The 8,373-nt window shown below is 40.4% G+C and overlaps 1 non-coding gene across 1 annotated transcript; it reads right to left on the bottom strand.

Annotated features, from left to right (window-relative positions):
• Positions 1-3,239: 3,239 nt before the first annotated feature.
• LOC120106361 lies at positions 3,240-3,345 on the bottom strand. The gene has a single exon (XR_005508529.1). It is a non-coding gene; the product is annotated as a small nucleolar RNA R71 (small nucleolar RNA).
• Positions 3,346-8,373: the final 5,028 nt, after the last annotated feature.

The following is an 8,373-nucleotide window of genomic DNA, read 5'->3' as shown; positions in this document are numbered from 1 at the left end:
ATAATTAAATGGATTTTGGTCATGATTAGATTGAAAGTTATAATTAATTATTTTTGTATGGGTAAAATGTTTGATTAACCCGTTTTATTAAGACACGATCTTGTTTTTAGTCTTGCTTATTTTATTTGGTCGGGATCGGTCTGAAGCAGTTTAGCAAGAATTAAATTTAAATAATATTGGGCTCGAGAACAAGTTCAAGCAAATCAACGATCATGACCCATCTCAAATCCAAAGCCAATTCCCAACCAATTTCGTACCTACCTTTATTTAAAATTCATAATTTTAAAATTAAAAAAATAATAATAAAATATCCACAGTAATTTGGGGAAAAATTACTGGAATCACTGTTCAAATGAACAGTGTTCCGTGAAAACACTATTCATATGAACAGTGTTAGGAAAGAAAAAAAAACTCATTCACTGTTCATCTTCTTCCTCCCGCAGAGCATCTCGACCGTCCACCTTCCACTGTGTCTTTTCGGCGATCCCGTGGCCGTCCACCTTCCACGGCGTCCTCCCGTCGATCCCGCGGCCAGTCTCTCTTCCTAGCCGTCCGTGATCAGCCATCCACGGAGCATCCGAAGCCACCGATCCAGCCACCTTCTTCTTCAGCTCTCCCGCATCCACACCAAATCTTCTCCGCAATCATCGTCGATCCAGCCACCAGCTTCCGAATCCCAGAGATGGCGTAGCGACTCTTCCTCCTCCAGATTCCTAGCTCTTAGCATGATCGGCTCGTCCTAGCGTCCTCGGGTGTTCCGCCATCAGCCGCGTGCAGCTAGCGATCATCAATCTCCCAGCGTATCCTCCTCTTCTGTGATCCAATCTCCCCGTAATTCGCCCGGAATGCATCCGTTGGCTCCTCCAGCCAACCGTCAAGGAAGCCACAGCAGCCTATGAGCCAAACTCTTCCGCGTCCGAGCTTCACAGATCACGCCTATTTCCAGCCATCAGCCGCATGCAACAACGCCCATAATCCAGCCTCCGCGAGATCAAAGACCGCAGACCACGCCCTCCTCCTCTCTGGGAATCGACCGCTGGTTTTCAGCGATCTATAAGAGGAAGACGGAAGAGAGGAGAAAGGGAGAGCTCGGTTGAGAAAACAGGGGATCCCCTATTTCGGTGAATAAAAGGAAGGAGAAGGCCATGCGTGGAAGAAGAGAGAAGAGAAATAAAAAAAAAAGAGAAAGAGGGGGGGAGGAAAGAGAATGTTTTGTGATATTTTGGGAATGATGGGAGGTGAAGGCTTTCATTTGCAGATAGGAGGTCATCCAGAAGCCATGCTCAGCTAAACATCCAATCTAGGGCTGGATGAAGCGCTAGCAATGTATCAGGGCATTGTAGTTCTTACTCTTTTAATATTTTTGGAGCTTGTTTAAATTCTAATTTTCAATGAAATATTCCTTTATGATATTTAAACTTTGAGCATGCTAGTTACTAATCATGTTTGCTAAAGTAGTCTAAGATGATCCACGCCTAGGAAGATGAGGTGTGCTGCACCCTAGATTAGCATACTTAGGTAGACACTTCATGCTATACCGAAGATGGATCTTCCTAACACTCTTTATGTTTTTATTTTAAAAGGCTTGTAGCCAATTTTGCATGCCTCTCCAAAAGATAAAAATTAAGAACACAGTCCCTAATGCAATGCTACGCGGTGGATTCCAAACCCTAGATCCATCTACTTTGATAAATTTCAATTCGTACTCATAGATTAATTTAGTTAAATTAAGTTAGCAAATTCTTCTTCGTGATTTATTTTTAAAAGAAAAATAACTTATCTCCAATCCCTGTGGACCGACACCCGTAATCACTATCCTACAGGATACGTGCTATTGCGTGGTTTATTTTTGAAATTAAAATAACCGATTAATTTTTGGCGCCGTTGCCGGGGATTGCTAGCATAGTTATTTTTTCTATCATTAAAAAAAATTAATTAATTAAAAAAAATTTCAAAAATATATATATATCTAAAATAAAATAAAAAAAAAAATTATTTTCTATTATTGTTACTTTTTTTTATCTCCTTTTTCTCTTCTACTAATTTTTTTTTTAATTTTTCTTTTGGTCTTATTTGATCAGGAATCGAAGAGGAGATCTGGGCTATCAAAAAGGAATACTTTAGAGGTTTGCTTAAAAAAATTTAAATTGCTAGAAAAATTCCCTTTGGTAACCTCTAAACCTTTCTTATTTAAATTAATTATTAGCTTGAAATTTTGTGGTGATTGTTTGATTTTAATTTCAGCAAAATTGTGAATGCAGGCTTGATACACATACACAAATTAATCCGCACATAGTAAGGGCAATCACCCCAATAAGATAAGAGCCGGATTTCATCATCGGACTCTTGCCCAACTTAGGTGAACTCAATCTCACATAGTGTCACTTTAATTAAAACCAATTAGACATTGGCTCCTAGGGACATTCGAGCTCAATAGGACGAAGATCACCGAAAGTTGCACCAATTTCGCTCTGTGGCTTAGTTGATGTCTAGGCAAGCTTTGTCCCTATAAGGGAGACAGTTTATCTGTTCGAGGCAAGTGGGTTTTAAGTGGGACCTTTGCGAACGCATCGTGACCCCTCCACTTACCTGGGAGCTTACCTGGTCAACTCGGTTCATTAGATCGGATTGGAGGCTTAGGTGTCCTATTCAAACCAGTTAGGAGCTGTCTAGTGATTTTAGGACAAATACAAGGGTTGATGTATTTTTCTTTTATTGCATGCTTGACTGATCAAGTACTAGTATATGCAAGGGAGTCATTCTAGAGTACGTGACCTATTACCTTTTGACCCTAAAATAGAATGGACCCTTAGAAATATTCGAGCTGAGATCAGAACATTAGAATCATCCCCACCTCCTGAGATAGCTAAAGAACAACCCAAAACTCCTAAGGGAGTACTTTACTCCCACCATTTACACTTCTCCATCTTGTATTCGATTACCTGAAGTAGCAGCTGTACAATATGAAATAAAATCTAGTGTGATCCAAATGCTCCCATCTTTTTATGGGCTCACCAATGAAGACCCATATAAACAGCTAGATGAATTTCTTGAGATTTGCACCACTGTCAAGATTCAGAACTTTACTGATGATGCTCTAAAACTTAGATTATTCCCCTTCTCCCTTAAAGATAGAGCCAAACAATGGCTGAATTCTTTAAAAGCCAACTCGATTCGTTCTTGGGATCAAATGCAACAAGAATTCCTAAAAAAATATTTTTTCATAGGAAGAACGAACCAGTTTAGACGTGCCATTACAAGCTTCTCCCAAACTGAGGGAGAAAAATTTCATGAAACTTGGAAGAGATTTCGAGACCTAATCCGTAAATGCCCTCATCATCAAATACCTAAGTGGCAGCTAGTGCAATATTTCTATGACGGATTGACTGAACGAAACCGTCAGATGATCGATGCTGCATGCGGGGGGACATTCATGCTTCAAAATGAGCATGAAGCATGGCAATTATTTGAAAATCTAAATAAAAACTCCCTCCACCATGCTTCCTGTTCTCGTCAAGCACCCCTGAGTTCTCAAAGAAAAGGGACTATTTGTGAAATAAGTCATTCTATGGACCTGTCTAGCAAGGTAGATGCATTGTCCCATAAGATTGACCAACTGATGATAGGTGGGCATTACATAAACTCTTCCCAAGCACAAGTGTGTACTATCTGTTCTAGCCCATCCGACCCTATTCATGAGTGCCCTTCAGCGCCCCAATTCTCCGAACTCGTGCAAGAACGCATCAATGCTGCTCAAACACAGCCTAGACCGGGTACTGATCCATTTTTCAATACATATAATCCGGGATGGCGAAATCATCCAAACTTTTCTTGAAAGCAGCAAGCTTCGAACACAGCCCAACCCTATTCCCAAAATTTTCAAAATCCTCAGAATTTTCAAACCCCACAAAATATTCATCCCTACCGTCCCTCGATTCAATTTCAACACACTCCTCCTCCACCCCAAAGAAACACAGCCTTTGAGGAGAAAGTGTTGAACGCCCTTCAAGGTTTGGAAACCATTACACAATTGGTGCACTCTCACACGCAATCCATCGCCAAGCTAGAATCCCAAATGGGGCAACTAGCTAATGCACTGAACAAGCGAGAGGAAGGAAAGCTTCCAAGCCAACCACTAAGTAATCCTAGGGGACAATACATGGCTCGAGAAAATCAATTAAATGCAATTCATCATGAACAAGCCAATGCTTTGACTACCCTAAGGATTGGACGTGTAGTAGACAATAAGATTGGGGAGGACAACAATAAAGAAGGTGAAGAAGAGGATAGAAATGTGTCAAATGAAAATCTAAAATCTTCTTCTTCTTCTTCTTCAGCTAGTCCACCTTCTGCCAAAACTCCCATCCCAAAGGCCCCATTTCCTGAAGCTCTTAATTCACCCTCTCCCTTTGGCAAAAAGGGAACTTCACTAGAGGAAATGATGGAGGTTTTCCAACAAGTGAAAATCAACCTTCCGCTTCTTGATGCTATTAGACAAGTTTCCTCCTATGCCAAATTTCTCAAAGACCTTTGTACACAAAAGCGAAAATCTAGGACACATGTGCCTAACAAGGTCTTCCTAACTGAGCAAGTGAGTTCTATTCTCCAACACAACATCCCTCCAAAATTCAAAGATCCTGGTGCTCCCACCATCTCCTGTGTCGTAGGAAATAATTTTATTGATCGAGCACTCTTAGATCTAGGGGCAAGTGTCAACCTTTTACCTTATTCAGTTTATGAGAAACTTGGTTTAGGTGAGTTAAAACCAACCTCGGTATCCCTTCAATTGGCTGATCGATCTGTAAAAACACCACGTGGGATGATTGAAGATGTTCTTGTCAAGGTAGACAAATTCTATTTTCCAGTAGATTTCATTGTCCTTGATATGGAACATGAGCCTAATCCTAAGAAACAAATCCCCGTGATCCTTGGGCGGCCCTTTTTAGCAACAGCCAATGCATGCATCAATTGTAGAACAGGAGTAATGAACATATCATTTGGGAACATGAAGGTAAAATTAAATGTGTTCAATGCGGACGACCAACCCGCGAGGAAAGTTAAGTGTTTTATGATAGACAAAATAGATGAACTCATAGAAGGAGATGCCAAAACTACCTCACTGTGTCTGGCTGAAGACAATAAACTTAGCGCTTGTTGGGAGGCAACCCAATTCTCTTAGATTTTTTTTAACATTGAGGACAATGTTAGGTTTAGGTTTGGCGGTATTTATCTTGATTTTCATCCAAAAAAAATGTGTGTTCATTTTCATAAAATAATAATAAATAAATAATAAAAAAAATTTAATAAAAAAAGTTTTTGTTTTTAAAAACCTAATTTCTATACATGAATGTGAGAATGATAAATACACAAGGTATATAAAATCTAAAAAGCCCAATGACTAGTCGGAAGTAATATAAATTTAAGTTCTTTTTATTAAGTCTCTCTTAGGGAGTTGTAAGCTAATTAATACTTTGGAATTTCACTATACACTGGCCGACCTTTCTAAGGTCTAGGCTCGACAATATGTTGATAGTATAGTAGCAACCTTGGACCCTAATGAATCATACTTATCTAATCCAAAAAAAAAAAATCATCAATAAAAATGGATTTAGTTAGGAACATCGAAAAGGGCTACCTATTGTCAAAGGTCAAGTGGGCTTGTGATGAGGACTCCGAGCATAAGTCCGTAGGGGAGTCTTGATTTCCGACACCTTATGCCAACTGGTGTGAGAGTTGTCGACTGACTGCTCGTTACACGGAGAAATCACCACAAGCGTAAAAGTGCACAATTTATATATCTTTTATTAAAAAAAAATTTAAAAAAAAACTCTGTATTGATCTTGAAAAGACAATAGTGTGAAAGCCGTCGTTGTAAAAATTCGAGTAAACTGGAATATTACAGATAAAGCCCATGAGGTACTAAAGTAAACATCCACAACTCTCGAAATCCTGCAGATAAGATGATTTTGAATCAGTGAGCAGGTCCTTTCAACCAATCCTTGGAAACTACTAGTATTAGCAATATTTTGGAGATCCGAACCCTTAGCTTGTGTACGGTCCAGATTTTACCGAGCACTCCAGTATAAATGAGTCTTACAACTCCCTAAATGGAAACTTAATAACTTTAACTTAGATAGCATACTAACCTAGAATTTGGGCTGATTTAGTAAATAAAACCATGTGTGCTTTGAAATTTTCATCATTTATGTATCTTAAATTAGATTTTAATAAAAAGAGAGAGTTTTTTTGAAATTCTTAGCTAGTATGCATTTGGAATTTGATAGATTAATCGAATTTTAAAAAAAAAGGAGAATTAAAAAAAATAAATAAAAATAAAAATAAAAGTAAATTAAAAAAATAAAAAAAATAACAACAAATTAATAATAAATGATTCATTATAATATTGAAGTTTGTGACTATCTTCACTAGAAATCCTCACGAGACTATAACTCGTCCACTAGGGTAACCTAGGGGTTTAAAGCCTTGTTGCATATGGTAAATGCGATCGCGATGCCTGCGAAAGTGAGTTAGAGCTTTTCATTTTTTATTTTGCTCGAGGACTAGCAAAGTGAGTTATAGTCTTGCTTATTTTATTTGGTCGAGATCGGTCTGAAGCAGTTTAGCAAGAATTAAATTTAAATAACATTGGGCTCGAGAACAAGTTCAAGCAAATCAACGATCATGACCCATCTCAAATCCAATGCCAATTCCCAACCAATTTCGTACCTACCTTCGTGTAAAATTCATAATTTTAAAATTAAAAAATAATAATAAAATATCCACAGTAATTTGGGGAAAAATTACTGGAATCACTGTTCATATGAACAGTGTTCCGTGAAAACACTGTTCATATGAACAGTGTTAGTGTTCATTCACTGTTCATCTTCTTCCTCCCGCAGAGCATCTCGGCCATCCACCTTCCACTGCGTCTTCCCGGCAATCCCGCGGCCGTCCACTTTCCACGGCGTCCTCCCGTCGATCCCGCGGCCAGTCTCTCTTCCTAGCCGTCCGTGATCAGCCATCCACGGAGCATCCGAAGCCACCGATCCAGCCACCTTCTTCTTTACCTCTCCCGCATCCACACCGAATCTCCTCCGCAATCATCGTCGATCCAGCCACCAGCTTCCGAATCCCAAAGATGGCATAGCGACTCTTCCTCCTCCAGATTCCTAGCTCTTAGCGTGATCAGCTCGTCCCAGCGTCCTCGGGTGTTCCGCCATCAGCCGCGTGCAGCTAGTGATCATCAATCTCCCAGCATATCCTCCTCTTCCGTGATCCAATCTCCCCGTAATTCACCCGGAATGCATCCGTTGGATCCTCCAGCCAACCGTCAAGGAAGCCGCAGCAGCCTGTGAGCCAAACTCTTCCGCATCCGAGCTTCACAGATCACGCCTATTTCCAGCCATCAGCCGCATGCAATAGCGCCCATAATCCAGCCTCCGCGAGATCAAAGACCGCAGACCACGCCCTCCTCCTCTCTGGGAATCGACCGCTAGGTTTTCAGCGATCTATAAGAGGAAGACGGAAGAGAGGAGAAAGGGAGAGCTCGGTTGAGAAAACAGGGGACCCCCTGTTTCGGTGAATAAAAGTAAGGAGAAAGCCGTGCGTGGAAGAAGAGAGAAGAGAAATAAAAAAAAAAGAGAAAGAGGGGGGAGGAAAGAGAATGTTTTGTGATATTTTGGGAATGATGGGAGGTGAAGGCTTTCATTTGCAGATGGGAGGTCATCCAGAAGCCATGCTCAGCTAAACATCCAATCTAGGGCTGGATGAAGCCCTAGCAATGTATCAGGGCATTGTTGATGCCGCACCAATTCTGGAGGAAAACTTCAGTGGGATTTTAAATCAGAACCGAAGGAGAGGGAGAAGAGAAAGAGGAGGAGGAGGAGAAGAGGGAGAAGAGAAGAAGAGAGGAGGAGAATAGGTGGGGAGAAAATTTCTTAATTCTTCATTAACCCTAATCAACATAAAAGTTCCTTATAAATAGGGCCCAATAAGAACAATTAAAATAAAACCCCTTGCACAAAATAGAACCCACAAATAAGCCCTAAAATGCAAATAAACCCAGAAATAAAATAAACCACAAATAAACCCCTAAATGCAAATATACCCAGAAATAAAATAAACAAATATGCAAATAAGATGGGGACCTAGCTGATGTCCCCATCAACTCCTCCCGGGTGAGAAAAAATCGACCCCGTCGAGTGTAGATCGGGTCGGCTGTCGTACTGCTCCAGAAGATTCGGGTCAAGGCGCTGCAACTCAGCTCGCGAAATCCACGACACATCTGATTCGGGTCGACCTTTCCACCGAACAAGGTAACGTTGGTAGCTTCCTCTCCTGATAGATATAACCTGCTCATCTAATATATGTTCT

Source organism: Phoenix dactylifera, unplaced genomic scaffold, assembly GCF_009389715.1.
Source record: "Phoenix dactylifera cultivar Barhee BC4 unplaced genomic scaffold, palm_55x_up_171113_PBpolish2nd_filt_p 000535F, whole genome shotgun sequence".
Taxonomy (NCBI): Eukaryota; Viridiplantae; Streptophyta; class Magnoliopsida; order Arecales; family Arecaceae; genus Phoenix; species Phoenix dactylifera.
This window is presented reverse-complemented; position numbering and strand designations above follow the sequence as displayed.